At 40.8% G+C, this 24,911-nt stretch overlaps 1 protein-coding gene across 4 annotated transcripts in view; it reads left to right on the forward strand.

Moving 5' to 3' along the window:
* Positions 1-4,037: 4,037 nt before the first annotated feature.
* Positions 4,038-24,911, forward strand: part of RERE (arginine-glutamic acid dipeptide repeats) — a 409,996-nt gene continuing 389,122 nt past the window's right edge. For 2 of the 4 annotated variants that reach the window (XM_055582399.1, XM_055582404.1), the window contains exon 1: positions 4,038-4,533. The gene's annotated coding sequence lies outside the window, so the exon portion shown is untranslated. Of the gene's footprint in view, positions 4,534-18,453; positions 18,719-18,916; positions 18,961-24,911 lie in introns of those variants that run through there. The other 2 variants (XM_055582401.1, XM_055582403.1) reach the window with 2 other exon arrangements.

Below are 24,911 nucleotides of genomic sequence, written 5' to 3' on the forward strand. Positions count from 1 at the left end.
TTCAAAGTCTACCATGGGTTTCTTCTTGTCCTGAGGAAGGAGGCTGGAGAGGCAGCAAGTCTGGTTCACAAGAGATAATAAAGTACAAACCCACTGTGGGTATGTAAGGTGAGTACTGAACGCCTGCAGAAAGAGGGGCTGCAATGAGAAAGGAGTAAGTAGCCATTACTGCTGGTGGATGGACTGAAAAAGTACAATGGTGTGTGTGGGCGGGTAGCTGAAGTTCATTATTGGCTGGTATCTGCACGACATAAACTTGAAAGGCAAATTCAAAGAAAATGCCTAGAAATGAGCTTCAGTCTGTTACCAGACTGGATAAAGTACCCCGGTTTTGCTTAAGGCATTTTAGGGGAAAATAATTTACTTGTTCTAAAGCTTGAGTACTTCTGGTGAATTATGAAGGCTAGTTACTGTCCATATGTTCAAATAATTTGAATTCTTTTTTTTAATTATAAAAGTTATACATGTTTGATATAAAAAGAAAAAAATTCAAACAGAACAGAGTTGAATGAAGTCAAAAGTCAGTCTCCTCTTGCTGCCTCATTTTCCTTCCATGCCTGGTGGATATGTTTCCTGGTGCACAACTTTCTAGATGTTTTGAAGCATATACAAAATGGTTATTTTTAGACTACAAATGGAATTATACTTTATATAATTGTTCTGTGACTGGCTTTTTTCATTTAACTCTGAACTGTGGCTACTATTCTTTATTAGTTGTCAGATTTACTGCATTATTTTTGAAAGTTGTAAGGTATTTCATTGTATGTTTGTACCATAATTCATGTAAACATTTTTTGTTGATGGGTGTTGGGCTTTTTTCAGGTTTTCACTATTATAAATAATGTTGCAAGTCTTTTATATATATTTTTGTACATTTGTGCAAAATTATTTGTAGAATGGCTTTCTAGAAGCAGAGTCACTGGATCAAAGGATATGGGTATTTATCATTTTCATAGATTGTGCCAAATTGTGTTCCAAAAAATGGAATGATTACATTTTTACCAACAGTGCATCAGAGGGCCTGTTTCCCCACATTCTCATCAATATTTTTGAAGTTAGAAAAAATTCCTAAGAGGTGATTTTAATTTGCTTTTATTTCATTTTGAGTATATGTTTACTGAACACATTTTTTTTCTGTGACTTTTTTTTGCTTATACACAATATTTTGTGTATGAGCACAAATGTATATCAATGTTTTTCCATTGATTTTTTTTTTCTTACAAATTTGAACAAGCTCTTTGTATTCAGGAAGTTAGCCCTGTTGCATAAGTGTTGAAAATATTTCCCCTCTGATAGCTTGTTTCTTGCAGTGCTATGGTATTTTTTATGCTTTATAGTGATATAAAATATTTATGCAGCAAAATTTATTGATATTTTTTCTTTATGACCTCTGGGCTTCCTTTCATGCTTAGAAAGAACTTCCCCAATTTATGACTGGAAAAAGTTTTAGCATTCCTTTAATACTTTTATTGTTTCATTTTTAAAAATTACAAAATCTCTGACATATACAAAAAATGAGCATAACCTATATGTAGCTTATAGAAGACAATAATAAACACAAGTAAACTCAACCTAAGAAATAGTGGTTTAGTGGTTTCAATTTTTACATTTAAAATATATCCATTTATAATTTAGGGAAAGAGGTTTAGGAATAACAGAAATCTAATTTTAAAAATTCTGTTTTCCTGAGTTGCTTTTGTTTACCCATAGAGCTATCTGATTACTCAACACCATTTATTAAATAATCTCTTTTTCTCCTGGCTTCTTTTAAATAATAGTATTATATCTGATTTGATTTCTGTATACAAATTAAATCACTTCTACTCATAGTAAGATATATAAAATAACTAACAAAAGTGCTTCTTGATGTTATCAGGTTCAGATAAGTAATCTCCATATTCTAAAGCTTGCCAAAGGGAAAATAAGGAAACTTTTTCTAATTTCATCATGGGAAAAATAACCCACTAGATATTTGAACTCTTTCACCTTGAGCAAGTTATTTAACTTTCCTAAGCCCCAGTTTCTTGACCTTTAAAATGGAGATACTAATAATACACTTCATGAACTGCTGTCAGGACTAAGTAGGCTAAGAAAGCAACATGCTTTGCCTGGTGCTTGGAACATAATAAGCTTTCAGTCAATGGTTTAATCGTTGTTCTTATTACACTGTATTGTTATTACCTTATCAGTCTCTAAGTTCCTTGGAAGGAACCCTGTATTCTGTGGCTTTATGGTTGGACTACAATTCTTGCATGGGATTGTTATAGTTAAACAGGTCTAGTTGGCTAATTTTTGGCCCAATACCATAATATTATACTTAATAACAATGTGGAATTTCAAGACTTTTAAATCTACATTAAAAAAATAAGAAGTGAAAATGATGTCAGTCCCTCTCAGATTTCAAGAACCTCTCTCTTCCCTGCTGAATGGCCCTGCAGGATCCACTGGTATCCTCTTAGAACCATCGTCCATTCCTCCACTACAGAGCTGAACCTTTATTAGAAACAGTGCTTCTGTAAATGTAGATTTTGATGGCAAGCAAAGCCATCTAATGCACTTTACCCTTCATCATTTCCAAACTGTTGTGAAATAGTTCCATCTGTATCTAGGAGGTTGAGAGCTGTTTATCGAATTTATGATGTTGTAAAATTCAGTTCTCACATTATTAGAGATATGGTGGTATTAACTAGTTTCCCCATTTCACAGCTGAAGGAATTTCAGCAGAAAGGAATTTTCCTGCTTAAAGTTACTCTGAAAGGTAGTGGCAAAGACCCATTTGATTTTAGATGTCTGGGTCACCATCAAATAGTATCTATTAGTCCTATTATTTTTTAAACTGTTGGATGTGGAAATTGCAATCTGTATAGATATTGCAAGGAGAAAATTATCACTTTATTTGAAAGTGATGAGTGAATTATTTTGTGCTATGTTCTATCCCTTAATTATTCTATTATATACAGATCTGAGCTCCTTCAGGAAGAGTGTACGATATAAGGACCACTAAGCATTTCAGTGTATTAACAAACCAACAATAGGTTGATGATTCACCCTGGATTCTTGCCAGGGTCTGTGAAAGAACTCAATAAGCATGATATGCATTTCAAAAACTGCTAATCATAATTAAAATTTCCCCAAACCCTTCAATCCTATAAATTATATTAAATAGAATCTGAACATTTGGCCTGCCCCGCAATTCCCTTATAGCAGTGGAGACCCTGTGATTATCGGTTTTTGGGAAAGTGGGACACAATATTTCTCAAAGAAAAGGTGACACTTGGATTTTTTTTCCCCCTGTTTTTAGATTTTTTCAAACTTACGGCACAGAGTTGTGTACATTCCTCGCTTTCCGAAATCTGCTCTGTGTCTGTGTCCCTTCTTTTTTCCTTGATGAGACTTTCTTTTCAGGCTTTCTATTTTTATAATTGTTTTTTCATATTAGCAGTGCAATCTACCAACCAATTACTTTTTTCTTTTTCTAAATAATCTTTTGCCAAAGGCTTATTCTAAAGACGTTAATGTGCATCAGAATTTCGAGTCTTGGAGCGAATCTTTCGAACCCACTCCGGTCCCCCCAGGGATATGAATCCGCGTTTTAAGTGGCTGAAAAAGCAAACCGTGATCCTGGTTAATAACAGGAGCAACTGGACTCCGGCCACCCCGGCCCCTGGGACCTGCCCGCTGCGCGCTGCGGCCCGGGACCCGCACAAAGACGCAGCCAGCGGGGAGATCAGCCCACGGCCCGGTCGCTGCCTGGAGCGCGCGCTCGAGCCTGGCCGCCGCGTCGCAGGGGCTCGGCCGCTCCCCTCCTTCTCTTCTGCTCATTTTATTAGAAATTAAAAAAAAAGAGAGAGAGAGAGAGCGAGAGCGCGAGCGCTCAAAGAAGTCCCGCCCCCTCTGCCCGCCCTCCGCTTCCCATTGGCGAGGCCTCCTCGCGCGTCACTCCAGGTCGCGCCAATGGCAGGGCGCGATACTGCGAGGTGGGCTGGGCCCGAGCGCGGAGTGGGCGGCGGGTCGGTGCAGCAGCCCCGCAGCGGCTCGGCCACCATCGCCGAAGCGCCGCTGCTCCCACAGACGCTCGCGAGCCGCCCCCCGCGCTCCCAGCCTCCTCTTCCTCCTGCACTCCCGAGACGCTCGCCCGGCTCGGGTCTAGCCCCCGCCTCCGCCTCCAGGCTCCTCTCCCCTTGTTCGCCTCCCACATTGTCTCTGCCTCGTTTTCTCTCCTAGTTGAGAGGAAAAAAAAAAAAAAAAAATCACCATCATCCTCCGGGAGCCCCCTCGCCCTCAGAAAAACAAAACCAGACATGAGCCTGGGCTCTCGCTCCTGAAGGACTGGCCAAGCGCAGAGGCTAGGTGGGGCCCGCAAGAAAGGTCACGCGAGGGAAGCCCCCGTAGCCCCTGGCTCTGTTTCCGCGCCGGCCCGCCCTCGGCCCGAGTCCGGCGGCCCCAGCCCCGCGGGCCTGCAGCCCTGTCCCCCCACTTTCCCGGGAGCCGGCCGAACACACCTCCATTGATGGTGTAGCGCATCCGGGGGAGGTGAGTCTCCGAGTGGCCCGCGCGCGGCGTCTGCCCGCAGTTGTGGCCCCTCGTCCTGGGCGCGGGGGTGGGGCGGGCCCGAGGAGTCGGCTTGGAAGCCGGGGTCCCGGGTGGGGGCCGCGCATGGCGGGGCAGGCGGGAATCAAGGGCCGGGGCCACTCGACCCTGTGCCGGCCAGGTAACTGTCCCTTTCGCCTGCTGACCCCGGCTCTTTCTTTGCTGCTCGGTCTTGCTCTGCTTTGACTTGTCTGAGGTTAAACTCTTTCATGTGACTAAAATCGTGGGCTGAACTGGGGGGCGGGGGCGAGGAGGGAGGAAGTCCAGGACCGAAACTGCGAATTTCTTGAATGTTTGCGGATTTGAGGGGTCGTCAGGGGGAGGACTTAAAGTATCATTTTCCCATTAGGGGAAGATTCTTTGTGTTCGAAATCTCTAGTTCTCTGCTCTGTGTGCTGCTTGAATTTTAAAACCAAAATTCACTTGCAGTAGAAAAAGATTCTTACTTATCCTGTTTTAGTTTGTCTGTCTGAAGGAGAGTGGCTTTCATGTTTATTAGTAGTAGTAGTGTTTTTTTTTTTTTTTTTTTTAAGGTTTTGGAAAGAAGAAAAAGTAGTTTTACATAGATTGTGCGTGTGTGTCGGGAGGGGGAAAGCGTTGCAGGTTTCCTTTCCTTTGAAACTGGTTGAGAAGTTGTTGAAAGGAAAACAAAATGATTCATTGTTGAATTGTCATTTTCCTCTGCCTCTTTTCCAAGGTTTGGTTACAATTTTTCTGGATTACAGATTTCAAACATTGATTTAAGCAGAATGTGTCCTTGAGAAACTGGGCGCTTTAAATGTTTCAGTATGTGTTACTATTTTGAGGTACATTTAGAAAGTAGTTTTGTATGAATCTTGAAATAGCTTTCTCCAAAGCAATTTTTTAAACACTAGAAAGATAACTAGTAAAAGGGTAGCTCACAGTGAATTGCAAAACAAACATTGTAACACATGATTAATGCAGCCTATGTTTAAGATTTGAAACAATTTTGATAATTGCTTTCCATTTAAAGTGAGACCTTTTTGTCTGGTGTGCACTGGTTTCTTTCGGCTCAGTCTGTTGGGGGAGGGGACAGAGGATGGATATAGACAGTAATAAAATCATCTTTTAGTAGCTGTTGCCTTTCCTGGATCTGGTTGCTGAGTTAATTCCACCGTAAATTATAAACCAGTTTTGATTTTGGTGGCCTGGGCTGGATAGAAAGCTGGCTTCCAGCTCTCCCTGTTGTTGAGGTCGAAGGGAAAAGAGGCAGACACACACACACACAGACACACACACAGACACAATACCAGGCAGAGGGCTCATTGTTCTTCCATACACACATTCATTCTCTCTCTCCCATATTTGGGACTAGGTTTGCACAGACAAACACAGCTCTTTTGGGGAGAGGGGAGAGGAGATGGGGGAAGGGTGAGTGCTTTTCTTCTTCAGCTTTCTCTCACCTATCTCCTGTCTGGCCTTTTTTTTTTTTTTTAATTGCAACCTTGTAAGAGGGAGAAGAGTATGTCGGAAACTAAAGGACACTCAAAAACATGTTCAGAGATGCCTCTTTCCCACCGTCCTTTCTTTCCTTTGCAGCCCTAGTTTCAACTGCTCTTTCTTTTTTGTGTCTGTAAAGATAAAATCCCTTATTACATGTCGTGGCCTTACAGTCAGCTTTTGAATTCCTCATTGCCCCTGACTTTGCTGGGGACAGTGATGTGTTCAGTTGACTGTTACTGTAGTGACTGTGACCAGGGTCATCTTTTCTAGGTAGAAGTAGATTGTCTCAGTTAAGATAATAAAAATTGTATTTGAGGTTAATAGTTGGCAAAGTGTGTTCTGTTTTGATGTATTCGTGGTCTGAAGGTTTGATACCCAGGTATTCTGGCTAGTGAGCTGTCACTGTGTATTGTTTTGTAAATAGGGGTTATAAGAAAAGATCTGGTTTTCTGCTTCAGGGGCTAATGTAGAGGCTTCTTGGAACACTGGACAGGGAATAGGCTGATAAGAGTTCAGCTGGGTTAATCCAGCTCTGGGCCAAGGATGCAGGTTGGTGTGAATTAGATGGGTGCAGAATAGCACCTTCTACTGGTTAATTGCCTTGAAGGATCCAGAGGCAGAGGATGGAGGAGGGGATTAACGGCTGAGGCCTAATGATTTTCTTTTGAACACAGTTGTAGTGCCTTCCTGCAAATGCTACTTCCCTGAGCCGCTCATACAGATGCCCTCTGACAGGGATGGCTGCAGTGAGACTTTTTCCACTACTGGCTGCCTTGACATTAATTTGCTCTATTATTAGAAGTATTTATGCATTGTGACTTCCAAGGACTCCCTGACTTTTATGGGAAATACAATTTGTCTTGAAATATTTTTTGAAAAAAGGAGTTGCTTTGTATTCTTGGTGTTGGAAGCTCTATGTACACTAACAGTCTTTAAAAAAGTTTTCAGTATCATTAGTAAAAGGTCAAATAGACCTACCCTATGGAAAAGAAAAATCCCAGCCCTGGACCCAGAGGTTTTCCTCAGAGATTTAATGAGAGGTGGGTGGGTGGGGATGGAAGGGTAGGAGAGGAGCTCACTGAAATCAGCAGTTTTTCTTATGTAATAGTGTGACATGTCAGTAGTGTTTCCAGCAGTCAGATAAACATAAATAAAATTACATCTGTTAGGTTAACTTATTCTATGGGTTAGAGTCAAAAAGAAAAAATAGAGTCAAGAGAAAATGTGAAATAAGTGTACAGATTAACACAGAAGCCCAAACTCCCGCTCAAAGGCTCTAAGCCAAGGTGTGGTTTCAGAGATAATCTGCTTGATAAATGCCTCACAGAATTTTTATCATTGCACATCCTACCCGTCTCAACTGTCTTAAACAAAATGAACCAGCAGAGAAGTTTGCTGTGGCAAGGGTGACTCGATGTAGGATAAACATCTTCTGTTCCAGACTGGCTGCTCTTAGGAATGTGATTTCTGACTCACTTTGCTTTCAAAGCTTAGAGTGTAATCTCTAAAGGTGTGGATCTTTCACAATGAAATGTGAACAGGTCAACTGTATTATTTATTCAGCAGTGATAGAGTCAGGTAATTTCAATCCAGTATGTTCTCTGCCAGTGTTTTGTTGCAAGGTAACTAGAGTTACAGAACCAATTCACAACAAAAATGTAATCAAAATCAAGAAATAAGTGCATCAGTTATTTTTTGAACTTTGATTTATTGTTTAGGCCAAAAGGTTTTAAAAAGTGAGACAGTAATCACTGTCAGGTCCTGCAACAATTCTGTGTAATAGTGAACAGAAATGTGCCAGGTGCTGTAAACACACACACACACACACACAAGAATATGGCTTGTGCCCTTCTAAAAACCAGTATATGTTGAATATTACTATGGATTTAGTAAGCACCCTTTGCTTTTAAAATTGGTTTTGACTCTTTAACATCATGTTCAAATTTCAGTAATCATAAAAAATTAAGTAGCAAAATAAGCTGTATATGCTAAATTCTTTGGGGGATTTTGTACTCTTTACTAACTCCTCTTGGCAGTTTCTTTTGCAGTTGATTTGAAGGTTAAGACAGCAGAAAATTCAGGTGTTTAAGTGAGTCATTAGTGTAACATAGCTGTGAACTTCATCACACACACACATACACACCGTAAAACAATGCACTGTTGTCTGAGATAATCAGTTTCTGATAATGCTTTTCATCAGCATTATCACAGGGCTTTTCGACAACCAGGAATTCCTCTTGAATCATAGTTAAGTGATCGTTAATTATTAATACCTTGGTAATTATTCCATATTTGTAGCTCTACTTGTCCTCTCTGAGTGTGATTTGGGGAGCTTGTTGGCTTGTGCTTAGTTTCTTGCCTAACAGAGTTTGAGTGTTTTTTAAATAATGAAGAGAAAAAACTTAAGATTGCTTAAGTCACTTTAACAAACATTTGGCTACAAATAACTCAAATATGCTGAAATACGAAATATATTTACTAGACTGGATTTTGTTTGGAATTGTGATTTGTGTTACTTGTTGGTTTGGCAATAATGTAAGACGTAGTATGGGTCTGTATATTAGGTAACTAGGTCAGTAGAACTGCTAATAGCGTGTACGCGGTTTTGGGTAAGGTGGCCTGTTTGTGCCAGTGTAAAATTGTTGTTTCTGTTTGGTAAAATGTGCCAGTGTGTCAGCAGCATACCTCACTGTGGACTGTTTCCTTGTATGGTTACATTACAAAATGATATGACCTCTAATTCATAGATCATTTGGTATTTGAGGAATCCTTACTGCTTATTTGTCTTGGGCTTTTGCATCAGAAGTAGAAGCTGTGGGTCATGCTCTGATTTTAACTTAGTTATACGTATGATTTACTGTAAGGGTTTAGGACAAGGAACAGGAAGTCTTCCAAGTCATTCTCACGTATTAGGCAAAAGTGGAACAGAAATGTGAACCTTGAGAGCCAGGCCTCACAGAAGCACCGCAGGTTCAGATGGGCCTTGTGAATGCTGAACACTGTTAGTAAGAGTGTGGATACTGGCTAGCTTTCGTGACCAGATTACCTCATTGCCTCCCCAGTGGGAAGGGTTTGTTGGCCATATACCCTATTTCAGGGCAATGTGTAGATGTCCAAACTACATAAGGCACCACTCAGGAGGGGGCAGTATTTACACCATGGGCTGGACTAACCTGGAAGAGAGCTTGTGAGCAGACATGGCCATGCAACATCTCTAGACAGCATGGAGAGCCCCTCCTGCAGAAACCCATTGGAGCACACACGCTCGGCAGAGCATGCTTGTGCCTGTTCACTAACAACTACCGTGTCCACCAGCTCCAAGAGGCCTGATTCCTGATGCACTTACTCCTAGGGGTGGGAAGTGGGAGCGGGGGGTGTGGTGGTGGCACTTACTGTGTATGTTGAGTGTGATCCGGCGGGAGTGTGGGCATGTGTCTGCGTGTGTGTGTTCGGAGAAGCTGCTGGGGAGGCTGTGGAAACCTAGCCCCCTGGGAGAACCTGGCTACCCTGGGGAAGTGTGTCCTTACTGGAACAGCCTGGCTCCATTCCTCATGGGATGGGGAAGCTCTGGCCACTGATTTAAAAATGTTTGATGTATGAAAACCTCATTCCAGTGAATTTAAACTAGATGCTCCTTGTTAAAGCCAGAGACCGTGTTGCTCCTGCCCATTCCCTTTCCTTCCCCTCTCCCTTCTTTCTGGGTGGATCACTGAACGTGGCTGACGGGTGTCCTCCGGCTGCTCTGGCAGGGCCACAGCAGAAGGTTGTTCAGATTGAACAGTAATATGCTAGCTTACAGTTTCTGCCAAAGGAAGGCATTCCTTGTCTGCACAAGGCACTAAACTGCCAGAGCTGACCCACCTGATTCTCTGCTCCTCACTCAGCTGTTTTATCTCTGGTTCCTTTGTGTCTTTGTGTCTCTGCTTCCACCTCCACTAAGGACTCTCTCAATATATTCAGTTACCCAGGAAAGAAGATTTGATAGGTTGTAAGTTACCGTCACTGTTGGTAGAGGGTTTGGGGCCAGACCACCTCTTCAGCTACCGACCTGCCTTCTGGTTGGCCGAGTGCTCGCCCTTCACCCCAGCTGTTAGGAGCTGAGGGGATGGCAGACATTCTGAACAGTGGCCTGTGCAAAGGGAAGTTTTTTCTTCTGTTTTTTTCCTATCACGTTTTTCCATCTTCATTTCCCCTGACATCTGGTGCAGCTGTTGTTGCTTCTGGTAGCTTTTCTAACAGTTTATTTTGCTTTAAGAAGCTCTACAGAGTAATAGCTGGTAGTCAGTCACACTCTCTTTTTCAAGTGAGATCATTTCATTGCATTTGTCTTTTTTTTTAATTTCCTGTTAATCTCCCCATCTACTTAGCTGCCTGCCCAGGTTGGTGTTTCCCCAGCTGTAGTCAGGGCATATTAATATGCTGCAAGTATTTTACGTTTTCCGAGGTCACATAGATTATAATGCATATTAGCACTCTGAAGCCTTAAAAAGTAGGACTATTGTATGCAAAAGGTTTTTTCTTTTTTACCCCCTTCCCTAAAGAATAACTATCATGTTTTAATGAGAACCAATAGTCTGTAGAACAGTTTGAGAAACACATGTAAAGCTAATCCTTTGTTAATCAGGCAGCTTGTTCTTTTTTCCCTAATAATGAAGAAGTAAGTTCTGGGTGTTACTGTTACAATGCCTTGCTGCTCTGTACTATTTCTTCAAGCAAGTTTTGCACTCTAGTACTTCCAAGGGTACCACATAACCACTGTTTCCACCTTACACAGTTGTCATTCTGGAGTTATTTTTGATTGTTGCATCTGTTATCCCTCATTCCATCTTTTAATTGGATCAAATCAATATTTTTCTTTTTTAACTCTGCTTCAGTAACTGAATTCTTATTCAAGATATAATCACTTTATTTTTGGACAACTGCAGTCAGTTATATAAACATAAGCACTGGCAAGACTCTCCTAACAAATAAACGGAAACAGGTACTTAACTATGTAGTTCATTGAGCTAAGCCTTATAGGCACATAAAGATGAAGAGAACAGCCTTCTAGAAATTTTCTCTATACCGGCCACTGGTGTATACTTAACTGTTAGAAGTTAAGATAGTGTTTTAGGGCATAAACAACAAGATCCTACTATATAGTATAGGGAACTAACTGTATTCAGTATCCTGTGATAAACCATAATGGAGGGCTTTCCTGATGGTCCAGTGGTTAAGAACATTCCTGCCAATGCAGGGGACATGGGTTTGATCCCTGGTCTGGGAAGATCCAACTAAGCCCATGTGCCACAACTACTGAGCCCCCTCCCTAGAGCCTGTGCTCTGCAATGAGAGAAGCCACCACAGTGATAAGCCTGCACACTGCAACTAGAGAAAGCTTGTTTATGCAGCAGCGAGGAACAGCACAGCCAAAAAACAAACAAACAAAAGAAACACTTTAAAACCATAATGGAAGAGAATGTGAATAAGAATGTGTGTGTGTGTGTGTGTGTGTGTGTGTGTGTATGTATATATGTAACTGAATCACTTTGCTGTGCAGCAGAACTTAGCAAAATATTGTAGATCATACCTCAATCAAATAAGTTTAAAAAAGGATAAATGTTTCAGAGACACACAGTCCTATTGGCTTGTATTAGTTATGTGTTGTTGCATAGCAGATTACCTCAAAATTTGGTGATAGCACAGTAAAATTTACCCTCTCACAGTTTTTGTGGTTGGTTGTCTGGAAGTGGCTTAGTAGTTTTGGCCCAGAGGTGTCTCCTGAGATGGCAGCTGGCGCCGCTGTATCTGACGGCTTGACTGGGGCTGGAGGCTCTGCGTCCAGGTGGCTCACACTCGGCTATAGGCAGAAAGGCCTGCAGGGAGCCTCAGTTGCTTGCCGCAGGGACCTTTCCATATGGTGGGTGACTGCATTGTGAGGCATTTGGCTTCCCCCAGAAAGAGGGGAGGGAAGTAGGAGCAAGGAAGCAAGGAGGTTTTTTATGACCTACTCTCAGAAGTCACAGGGCTTCCCAGATGGCGCTAGTGGTAAAGAACCTCCTTGCCATGGGTGTGCAAGTGTTCCCCATCCTGATCCTCCCTCACACATGTACACCCATGGCTGATTCATGTGAATGTATGACAAAAACCACCACAATATTGTAAAGAAATTAGCCTCCAATAAAATAAAAATAAAAATAAAATAGGGCAACATATAGTGATCAATAAAATAAATAAGCATTAAAAAAAAAAAAAAAAAAAGAACCTCCTTGCCAACGCAGGAGATGCAATAGACTTGGGTTCAGTCCCTGGGTGGGGAAGATCCTCTGGAGGAGGACATGGCAACCCACTCCAGTATTTTTACTTGGAGAATCCCATGGACAGAGGAGCCTGGTGGGCTACAGTCCATGGGATCGCAAAGAGTCAGACACGACTGAAGTGACTTAGTACACAGCAAACAGAAGTCACACACTGTCACTTCCATCATATTCTGTTAGTTAGAATCAAGTCACTGAATCTAGCCTGCTGGCAAAGAGAAGGGAATTAAATTAAGTTCAGTTCTTGAAGGGAAGAGTATCAAAGAGTTTGTAGATTTTAAAACTACCACAGGGGTTCAAAGGAGAGAGAGGTAGAAGATTAAAAAAAATCTTTCCCCTTTGATTAGTTATCTTCAAGCAGTGCTTTACTTAAACTAGCAGGTGGCTGCTGGTTCTAGGACAAGAGTGATGTCACCATAACCTCACATTATTCATCTTCTTCCTCTGCCTTTGCTGAGATATTATTGATTTCCTATCTTTCTGTTGTTCTTACATCACATTTTATCTATTTCAGTTAAAACTGTGCTTTGGACACACTGCCTTAAGTTGCTTTGGTTTGGCTGCTCGTATTTCCTACCAGTTAAGTACCTTCAGTTCTCTAGCCTTGCCACTCCCTTTATCACTCCATGGTGCATACTGTTGGCATTTATAGCATATTGTTAATCATATTCCTTCTATTAGATTGTAAACCCCTGGAAGGCAGAAGGCTTTCCTTTGACTACGCCAGTGTGTATACTCTGGATGTATTGCATGTGTTCTGTAATACATATTTCATTGTGTTTTAAGATGGCATCAGTAGTAAGATGCACTGTATTTTATGTACCTCTAAGAAAGAAAATAATGCTGGCAATTAAACTGCGTAAGACCTGTCCCAGTTCTACTGATACACAAATGTAAAACATTGTGCACCTTAGAATTATTGAAATATGGTCATCTGTTCAGGGCATCATTCTTTTCATAACTGTGTATTCCTTGGGAAGCATTTCTGAACTCAGATTTGGAGTACATTATTTCCTCCCATTGGAATGGTGTTAGAGGTGGTGTTCCTGCCTAAAGATTTAGCATGAAAAACTTAGCTATGACCAACAGTACATTAAAAACATGCTACCAGGGCTTCCCTGGTGGCTGAGTGGTAAAGAATACACCCGCCAGTGCAGGAGACATGGGTTTGATCCCTGGTCCAGGAATAGCCTACATGCCCTGGGCCACAGCTGTTGAACCTGTGCTTTAGAGCCTGGGAACTGCCACTACTGAAGCCCACTGGTCTGGAGCTGGTGCTCTGCAACAAGAGAAGCCACCACAATGAAAAGCTTATGCAGCACAACTAGAGAGAGCAGCCCCTGCTCGCCGCAACTAGAGCAAAGCCTGCACAGCAATGAAGACCCAGCACCACCAAAAATTAAATAAATAATTAAAGCAAACAAACAAAACAGATGTTACCATAAACCTGTAGTCATTGTAGTTCTAGTTCCCATAGAGTAGGTAGAACTATTATATATTTTGATTTATCATAATGTACTATATATATGTGTGTGTAGTACAAATGCATCACTTTACTTCATCATCAATTTGGATTAAATTGTCAACTTAACTTAAATATTGGTGTTCCTCATGATTCTGTCCATTAACTCCTCCCTCAGCGCTGTCTTCCAGAGTGTCCTCATTCTACCTCATGCTTCCAACCTGTAGTTTTATAAATGCAGCCCTGAACTTTTTTCTGAGATCCAGACCCACGTTGCACTCTGTCTCCTTGGATGTTTTTTGGGCACTGAGCCTCAAAATTTACCAATCTGTATTTGTCCATCCTTGTACTGTTGCAACAAAGTAGTTAAGAGCTCTAGACTCTGACTGTAGGCAAGTTGCTTACCTTTCTGTGGCTCAATTTCCTCATCTGTGATGTGGGGGTAATAAGTACTCATGTTTATTTTGAAGATCAATGTAATTAATACATATAAAGTGCTTACAATGCCTCTGGTAAATAGTAGTAAAGTGTTAGTTGCTCAGTCATGTCCAACTCTTTGCGAGCCCATGAACTGTAGCCCTCCAGGCTCCTCTATCCATGGAGTTCTCCAGGCAAGAATACTGGAGTGAGTAGCCATTCCCTTCTCCAGGGGATCTTCCCAACCCAGGGATCGAACCTGGGTTTCCCACATTGCAGGCAGATTCTTTACTGTCTGAGCCATGAGGGAAACCCCCTAGTAAATAATAAGTGATCTGTAAATATTAGGCTATTTTTAAAAAAAGTGTTACTGTCATCATTGTCATCCATAGGTCTAGTTTTTGACTGTGTTCCCTTTCTTCGTCCACAGCGCTCAACAGCAAGGAGATAGGTAGGAGCAATGGGTTCAGATAAGCTCTAAGTTAGCAACTGTTAAATTTTTACTATTCCTTGAATATAGGAAATGCTATAGAACAGGACATGATTAAATACAAAGTGAATAACACAGACCATAGAGTAATGGTGAGGTTTGGCGTGTTAATGAGTAAACAGATGTCATAGCTTAGCTGTCCTTCTTTCTAGTGATGTTCCTAAAGGAACTTTATGTAAGTAGAACAATGGCAAGTGGGAGATTCAGCATATTATTTTATTATTATTTGGGCTTTTGGTCAAAATACCAGTAGAGAGCTATTCTGGTAAACTGGGATTGTGTATTGCTAAAACTTAAAGCCTAGGCAAGGGGTCTCCCTTCCTCCTAAATCTGCCCTGCTTTTTCCTATGGCTGTGAAAACCCAAACATTAGTCTTTTAGGACTTGTAGGAGAGAAATAAGCAAGAGCAAGATTGCCATCCCTGGTGATATATGTGTGTGACCTTTAATCTGCAGTTAATATTCAGACTCATAAACAAGGCCGATCAGTGTTTTGAACTGTGACCCAGTCAGATTGGCATTTTGTGGGCCCAGCTTCAGCTCTCTGGTGAGCTTGGCCTGCGGTTGTCTGTCTAGCAGCCCTACATTCTGACTTTTCTTAGGTCAGCCCCCGGGTCCTGGGGAAAGGTGCAAAGTAGTTTTCAAATTTAAGGGTAAGATTACTCTTTGAGATGAAACTAAGGAGAAATGTTGTGTGATAAATAAGATTTGCCATTTGGAAAAGTGGCCCACCAATAATGATAGCTACTGTGGCATTTCAGTAATGTGCTGATTTTAATTTTGATAACAGGAATGTAATCTCTGAGGAACATGATTATATATGATTATGTTAGCAGAGCAGAACTGAAGCCTGATCATATTGTAGTCAGTCTGAGATGACTGTGAAGACAGGGGAGGATGATTAACTTGGACGCTAGAGAAGAGGCACCTGGGACGTTGTCTGCGATGTTGCAAGCTCAGGTACATTGTTCAGGTAGACTCCAGGAGGGCAGAGGCCACAAGGCACGTTGGCTTTGGTCCCTTCAGAGTTCAGTGAGGAATGCAGTAGGCTTTCATTGTTCACTTGTTGAATGACTGAATGAATACTTTTATTGGGTAGTAGTATCTATATTCATGATAAAGGAGATTTGGCTTAATCTTAGGATCCCAGTGTATATTCAGGAAGCTGATTTTTGGATAAATTCTCCTCCCGCCCCCCCAACCCCCCACCACCCTGTGCTGGGTCTTTGTTACTGTGTGAGGGCTTTCTCTAGTTGTGATGAGTGGGGGCTACTCTGTTGTGGTGGCTTATCTTGTTGTGAAGCATGGGCTCCAGAGCATGGCCTGGGTAATTGGGTGCATGGGCTTAGTTGCTCTGCAGCATGTGGAATCTTCCCAGATCAGGGATCAAACCCGTGTCCCCCTGTATTGGCAGGTGGATTCTCAACTACTGGACCCCCAGGGAAGTCTGATTTTTGACTGTTGTTGTTCAGTTGCAAACTTGTGTCTGACTCTTTATGACCCCAAGAACTGTAGCATGCCAAACTTTCCTGTCATTCACCGTCTCCTGGAGTTTGCTCATACTTATGTTCATTGAGTCAGTGACGCCATCCAACCATCTCATCCTCTTTTGCCCCCTTCTTCTCTTGGCCTCAATCTTTCCCAGCATCAGAGTCTTTTCCAGTGAGTTGGCTTTTTGCATCAGGTGGCCAAAGCAAAGTTTTGGATAAATTCTTCATAGTGACATTTTTATATCTCTTATATAGCATAGAAAAATATTTTAAAGGTTCATAGTTATTTGAATCATAAATGAGTTTTTATTTTAATCCTAGTAAGTTTAAAATATGCATTAGAAGTTGTTTAATAAATAGTACTTAGTAAATAGATAATAGTATCATTTCTTCTTAGTTTTGCCTTGTATTAAGTAGGATTTGGCAAAACAGTGAGTGACAGGAACCCAAAACAACTGCTTGAACAAGGTGGAAGTTTCCTTTCTTTCCTATAAATCATGGATAGCCCTGAGCCAGTGCAGGGCCTTCATGTTCATTAGGGGACCCAGCTTTCTCCTTGTAGGCAAAGATAGCCTCTGTAGTTCCTGTCATCAGTTTTGTATTCTCACCAGCAGGAAGGACATGAGGGGGCAAGAACTGAGCTCATCCCCATCCTGTGAAGATACCTCCCAGAAGTCACACACATCAGTTCTGCCTTGTCCCTCTAATTATAACCAAATCACAGGGCACAGCTAGCTGCAGTGTGTGCTGGAAAATTTAGTCTTTGCTGGAGATGGCCGTGTGCCTAGTCAACAATCAGAGATTCTGTTACTTTGGAAGACAAGTATTGCAGGACAGCTGTCAATCTGTACCATAAATCCCAAGGGATAATGTAGTGGTAACACATTTGGTAATTCAGTCTTTACTATTGTTTAGAAGAATATCATACTACTGTAATAAGTTCAGTATAGAAATTTCCCTAAAATGTTTTTTTTGATCTAATGATGACTTCAGATTTTTATTGACAGGTTAGTTTTTTAACAAGATGAACAGATGTTTGATTTGAACATTCTGATCTTAGTAGCATAATCTGCCCTGTATGTTTTAAAGTTTTCATGGGATCCATTATAGTAGAAATAATTACTGAAATTTCCTAAGTTTCTATACACTAAACGTGATTAAAGACCTCTTAGAAACATTTAATTCTTATTTATAAATTAGAAAACTGTGTAGACATCTTATTGCTATTAATATGATATTGAGAAATGCTTTTATAAACACTTTAGTAATATTCCTATCTAGCTTTATAAAACATCCACGTTTTTCTTTAGTATTTTAGCTGTATTGGCTTAGCACCTTTTTCTTAGCTTAGTGGAAATTTTGGAGTCTATGGAATCCTTAAGCAGTTTTTACACCAAGAAAAAAATTATAGTAACTTGGTTTATAGTTATGCTTGAAACAATCTATAAGCTTCTTGATAATTTTAGTTTTGCAACTCATAGGACACAATTTATCTTTCCATCTGTTACTGTATTTTATTTGCTCCAGCATAGAAGTACACAGTGTGGCATTATAAATTGTCATAGTGATTATTTCTGTCAACTTAGACCCAAAGTTATGAATATGTTATAAAGTTATAGTGTCCAGGAACTTCTTAAACCCCTGAAGTGTTAAGAAATTGATCATACTGATTACTTTTTAAGGAGACATAGAAGGGCACTGGGGAGGAGGTTGGAGAGAGAGGGAGCCTTACCTTTTCATACTCCTGCAGTTTGTCATGGGCTTCCCTGGTGGCTCAGATGGTAAAGAGTCTGCCTGCAATGTGGGAGACCTGGGTTCTGATCCCTGGGTTGGGAAGATCTCCTGGAGGAGGGCATGGCAACCTACTCTAGTATTCTCGGGCTTCCCTGGTGGCTCAGATGGTAAAGAATCCACCTGCAATGTGGGAGACCTGGGTTCAATCCCTAGGTCAGGCAGATCCCCTGGAGGAGGGCATGGCAACCCACTCCAGTATTCTTGCCTGGAGAATCCCCATGGACAGAGGAGCCTGGTGGGCGATAGTCCATGAGGTCACCGTCGGACACAATTGAGTGACTAAGCACAGCACACAGCACCGTTTGTAATGTGTAAATATTATATAAATACAGAAGAAAAATCTGTGCTTTTTTAGATTCTTGCCATGCTCTTTTTATTAGATGCTTTAGTAACACATGAGTTTAATTTATGTATGAGGTGGGGCATACACAATGACCTAGACACCGATTGTGTGCCTTTGAAGAATTTTCTCGCCAAAGAGAATAAGACATGGAGTGCTCCGTAGAGGAGAGTGCCTTAAGAGATGATGGTCCTGTGGTTTAAGAAGGAGCATTAGCTCTGGCTGGAGGCCTTAGGGAAGATTTGGTGTAGGAGGCGGTGTTTAACCTGTGTTTTGAAGGATTGGCAGGATTTGGACATGTGATAAGTAGCTAAGAGGATTTCAGGCAGGAAATTGCATGGAGCAAAGGCACAGAGGCTGGAAAACATGGGGAATGGTGAGTACTTTTGCTGCTCTATGAGGAAGATTATTAAGTTGTATTTCAATTTCCCTTTTTAAAAAACAATCTTAAAAATGTTCTGTAGTAGATGCAGGCAGACGCTGTTCTTTCACCTCAGGTGGTTTCTGTTTGAAGCTGTTGCTGGTAGCAGTTCAAATTTGGAGAGGAATGCTTCGGGCTGATTTCTCTAAGGAAGAACAGACTGGTCTGGCTGGAACTGCAAAGCACTGGAAAGACAGGTTGGGGTCACAGCATGGGGAGATTAACACCAGGGTGAGACTATTTGAGAGCCTGATGCATTCAAATTAAATACAAGTTGTAATTGTAAAATTAATATATACTCATTTTAATCGATTTATACAGTTCAGAGCAATGCCCACTTTCCCAATATTCTTCCACACATTAATAAGCACTTGTTGTAGTACATGCTAAGCATACTATCGTGAATTTTGCTTTTTACTTAATGTTCCAAGCACACATTTTTCAAGTCAGTTGTAATTATAATTCAGGCCTTTTTTTAAAATAAAATTTGCATAGTGGGGCATTGTATGGATGCATGCTTTAATTTCCTGTTGCTGGACACTTAAATTGGTTCTGACTTAAAAAAAATCCTTGTACCTGTGCAATTGTGTAGGTGTATCTGTAGGGTAAATTCTTAGCAGTGGAATTGCTGCAGCAGTAGTTGTGTGCGTTTTTAATTTTCAAAACTGTTAATGAATTGACCTCCAGGATGTGCCAGTGTACATAGAGTTTTAGGGTTCAGATTTACCCATCTTATCACCAGCCCTGGACATTTGAAAGTTCTTGATCTTTGCTAACCTGATAGGTGAAAAATGTACAGTATTTTAACTTCTGTTAAAATAACTTTCGATTATGAGTGAAGTTAATGATCATTTTATGCATCATAATTTAAAAATACATGTTTTGTTGTGTCTTAGTAATAGAGCTGGGTGGTTTATATTAAATGGAACCCTTCTTTCCAAGTACCATTTATTTATTTTAAAAATAGCTTTATTGAGACATAATTCACATACTATAAAATTTGTCCTTTTAAAGTATACATATGTGAGTTTTAATCATTTAAAATCGAGTGCCAGCCATTGCTGTATTATTTATAGTAAATAACCATCATGCTGAACTTGAGGTCCTCTCTTTGTTTCCAAGTTCATCAGTATATTAGGCCCCAAATAGGAAGTGGGGAATGCAACTTCTCTTGTTATTTTTCCAGTCTGTAGGTCTCTCTCACCTGAGAGTGCAGTCGGGCTGGCTAGGTTCTGAGATGGAATTATGCATGACAACTGCTTTGGAATCTCAGTGCTTTGGTACTGGATGGGGAGCAATTTCTTTTAAATAACTTGTAGTTGAAACTGATCTCCAACTGGTAAAGGCAACGCAAACTTGTTGACTTATCCCGACATATAAAAAATATGAAATCTGGAGTGAAAAAGCTTCTGAGGTAAAAAGATTTAAAAGATATGGTAAGATTAATAAGACAGTTTTTTTCTTTTTTTATAGGGGTGATTCAACTGCTTTGTAATTACTATGTTCATTTTTTATTTCAGAGGTTTCTTAATATCTACTAAAGTGTATGTAAAAGTGTATGTGTGTGTATATGATAAGATGATTACACACCTCACTTGGAGAGTGGTGGTGATCTGACCTGTGTGTGTTTCTGTTATGTTTCACATAGGTGTTTTCGTGTTGAGAAAAGCATACTGATAAATAAAAACTGAAGACTAAGTTTTTGAGTGAAATCTTTTCTGTCTTCTATAGCTTTGGCTCCCATCTGGTGGGACCCCAGGCAGCCCCTGTCTGAGGACTGTTACAGAATAGTAGCTCCTCTTCCTGACCAAGTCTGGGACCTTTATCTGTATATGGTTGGCTACTTGGAGAAAGGTATAGATAGAGGCTCTTAGTAATTTTCTGTTGATTTTGGTAGAAGTAATTCTTTCCTTTTGATTTTTATAAAAAAATACTTTAAGCATTTAGTTTCATGTTCTTCCTAGTAAAAATATCCTTAAAACTGTGATTCTTTTGCATTTTAACCCCATCATCTGCTATTATTTCTCCATATTTTTATGCTTCTTCTATTTGGAAGGTTATTCTTGATGTTGGTTCTAGTCCTTTAAAGTGTCTCCTCATTTTCTCCTTTGACATCTCTTTTCATGTTACCAGTTTTTTTCAAGTTTTAGATTTTTTTCCTATTGTAAAGTCCCTTGGGCTTTGGCTTGTAGTTTTGATTAAAGTGGATTTTCATAGGGAGACTGATGGGCTTCCCCGGTGACTCAGTGGGTAAAGAATCCGCTTGCAGGGCAGGAGACGCAGGTTTGATCCCTGGGTAGGAAAGATCCTCTGGAAGAGGGCATGGCAACACACTCCAGTATTCTTGCCTGGAGAATCCCATGGACAGAGGAGCCTGGTGGGCTACAATCTATAGGGTCACAGAGAGTCAGACATGGCTGAGCAACTGAGCAACCACAGGGAGATTGAAGATGGCACTGACTGACACTTGAGTCAGTGGTATGATTACTTAGGATGAGACTAATGTGAGCACTGAATGACTTGAATATAGCATTTAGCTTAGTTAATGGATCTTTCCATTTCCACTTGAGGACAATATTCTGGCTTAGAAGCACCGTCCTGAAAAAATACAAAAATAAAATTCTTGTGTGCTGTGTGTGTTTGGGTCCAGGTGAGACATGAGAACTGGGTGACTTGTGGGGGAAACAGTTTATAACTCTAGAAACAATGTTTTGCTGAGATGCGATGTTGATTTGATAGGAGAGAATAATTGGGTCTTTTAAATACACTATGTGCTTCTTGCTTCACCACATTGTCCTGAACCCTGACAGCCAATGAGCATTATATTAATAAGTAAGCTTGACTAGTTAGTGTGAGAGGACCTGTCTTGTGGCTTTGAAGTGTGATGAGGTGACCTGCTTCCTTAGCTGTCAAATGGGGATTATAGCACATCAACTGAAATGAAAACATGGATATGGAAATAAGTTGAAAATACAAACCCTATAAATCTGAAGTGCTTCAGTTATCTTTTTCTTTCTCAGGAAACTCAGCAATTGCAGCCTACAAACCCTTACTTAATCCAGAAATATTTATCCTCTGTAATGTTACCTCTAGAGAAATCCACTGTTTTCTTGGTGTGTTTCTCATACAAACACTACATGCAGTCGTATTTGTTTCAAATACCTTTAAGCAGGTACTACTGAGTACTCAGTTCACTCAGCAGTACTAGAGAACTTAGGTTTTTGTCCTAAAATAAAAATTTTTTTTTTCATTTTATGACAAGAGATATCAAAAAGGCATTTTTTTTTTTTTTGGAGAATGGTAGTGCATTGTCTTTTTCTTCTTTTTTAACAAATGCAGCAGTCTTAAAATCCTAGAAATCTGTAAATATATCAGTTCAGTTCAGTCATTCAGTTGTGTCCGACTCTGCGACCCCACGCCAGGCTTCCCCGTCCGTCACCATCTCCCGGAGCTTGCCCAAACTCACGTCCATCAAGTCAATGATGCCATCCAACCATCTCATCCTCTGTCGTCCCCTTCTCCTCCTGCCTTCAATCTTTCCTAGCATCAGGGTCTTTTCCAATGAGTCAGTTCTTCACATCAGGTGGCCAAAGTGCTGGAGCTTCAGCATCAGTCCTTACAATGAGTATTCAGGACTGATCTCCTTCAGAATGGGCTGGTTGAATCTCCTTGCAGGCCAAGGGACTCTCAAGAGTCTTCTCCAACACCACAGTTCAAAAGCATCAATTCTTCAGCACTCAACGTTCTTTATGGTCCAACTCTCATATCAGTACATGACCACTGGAAAAACCATAGTCTTGACTAGGTGGACTTTTGTTGGCAAAGTAATGTCTCTGCTTTTTAATATGCTGTCTAGGTTTATCATAGCTTTTATTCCAAGGAGCAAGTATCTTTTAATTTCATGGCTGCAGTCACCATCTGCAGTGATTTTGAAGCCCAAGGAAATAAAGTCTGTCACTGTTTCCATTTTTACCCTGTTTGCCATGAAGCGATGGAACCGGATGCCATGATCTTTGTTTTTTGAATGTTGAGTTTTAAGCCAACTTGTTCACTTTACTTTCACTTTCATCAAGAGGCTCTTTAGTTCCTCTTTGCTTTCTGCCATAAGGGTGGTTTCATCTGCATATCTGAGGTTCTTGATATTTCTCCCGGTAATCTTGATTCCAGCTTGTGCTTCATCCAGCCTGGCATTTTGCATGATGTACTCTACATAAATTAAATAGGTTGAGAATATACAGCCTTGACATACTCCTTTCTCAATTTGGAACCAGTCCATTTTTCCATGTCCAGTTCTAACTGTTGCTTCTTGACCTGCATACAGATTTCTCAGGAGGCAGTTAAGGTGGTCTGATATTCCCATCTCTTGAAGAATTTTCCACGTTTTATTATAATTCACACAGTCAAAGACTTTGGCGTAGTCAATAAAGCAGAAGTAGATATTTTTCTGGAACTCTCTTGCTTTTTCTATGATCCAGCAGATGCTGGCAATTTGATCTCTGGTTCCTCTGTCTTTTCTGAATCCAGCTTGAACATCTGGAAGTTCTCGGTTCACATACTGTTGAAGCCTGGCTTGGAGAATTTTGAGCATTATTTGCTAGCATGTGAGATGAGTGCAATTGTGCGGTAGTTTGAGCATTCTTTGGCATTGCCTTTCTTTGGGATTGGAGTGAAAAACTGACCTTTTCTAGTCCTGTGGCCACTTCTGAGCTTTCCAAATTTGCTGGCATATTGAGTGCAGCACTTTCACAGCATCATCTTTTAGGATTTGAAATAGCTCAACTGGAATTCCATCACCTCCACTAGCTTTGTTCGTAGTGATGCTTTCTAAGGCCCACTTGACTTTGCATTGCACCATCGTGGTTATCTGGGTCGTGAAGATCTTTTTTGTACAGTTCTTCTATGTATTCTTGCCATCTCTTCTTAATATCTTCTGCTTCTATTAGGTTCATACCGTTTCTGTCCTTTACTGTGCCCATCATTGCATGAAATGTTCCCTTAGCATCTCTGATTTTCTTGAAGAGCTCTCTGTTGCTGCTGCTGCTGCTAAGTCGCCTCAGTCTTGTCCGACTCTTTGCAACCCCATGGACTGCAGCCTACCAGGCTCCTCCATCCATGGGATTTTCCAGGCAAGAGTACTGGGGTGGAAGAGCTCTCTAGTCTTTCCTATTCTATTGTTTTCCTCTATTTCTTTGCATTGATCACTGAGAAAGTCTTTCTTATCCCTCCTTGCTATTCTTTGTAACTCTGTGTTCAGATGGATGTATCTTTCCTTTACTCTTTTGCCTTTAGCTTGTCTTCTTTTCTCAGCTATTTGTAAGGCCTCCTCTGACAACCGTGTTGCCTCTTTTCGTTTGTTTTTCTTGGTGATAGTCTTGATCACTGCCTCCTGTACAGTGTCACGAACCTCCGTCCATAGTTCTTCAGACACTCTTACCATATCTAATCCCTTGAATCTATTTGTCACTTCCACTGTAAATATATGTTTTGGTGGAAAAAATATAATGAGGATGGCATCAGTAGATTACTGTTTAAGTTAGGGATAGAAGTGTTTTTCCTGTTACCTCAGTTGCAGCCCTGTGAACTTCTAATATTAAGGTCTAGAGAGATCTGGTGTTAGCATGTATCCCCTGAAGTGATTTAAGAGGCTGTTTTTCTTTCTCAAGTTGCTTATTCCAGTCTAATCGCTCAGGAAGGAAGCTTTGAAGCATTTTTACTTTCTGGGAGTCAAAGATTAATTTGTAATTAAAAAGGTTAATAGAGTCTTTTTTCCCTCCTAAAAAAAAAAAGGCCTGAGTCAGGGGAGAGTTGTCTGGTTAAGTGCTTACTTTTCCCATGAGGTGATCAGATAATTTGTTTTCTCCTTTGGTTTGGATATTTGAGGTAATTTCTCTGCTTAAAAATAAAATTCTGTAGGAAGGAGTCATGTTTTTATCACTCCTTGAGAAGAAGAATTCAGTTGTAAGACACCACTGAAAAGAATCCAGCCTCTGGGGGAAGTGTTAGAGAATTGAATGTTGCTAAAGCATCAAGAATGGAGGAGGTAGACCTATTTTGAGCTTATCTGTGACACCTGTTTAGTTTAGAAAACTCCAGTGAATAAGGTCTGGTTTTATTTTAGGTGCAGTGACAGCCATGTGTCTTCCTTTAG

Source organism: Bubalus kerabau, chromosome 5 (assembly GCF_029407905.1).
Source record: "Bubalus kerabau isolate K-KA32 ecotype Philippines breed swamp buffalo chromosome 5, PCC_UOA_SB_1v2, whole genome shotgun sequence".
In the NCBI taxonomy this organism is placed as follows: Eukaryota; Metazoa; Chordata; class Mammalia; order Artiodactyla; family Bovidae; genus Bubalus; species Bubalus kerabau.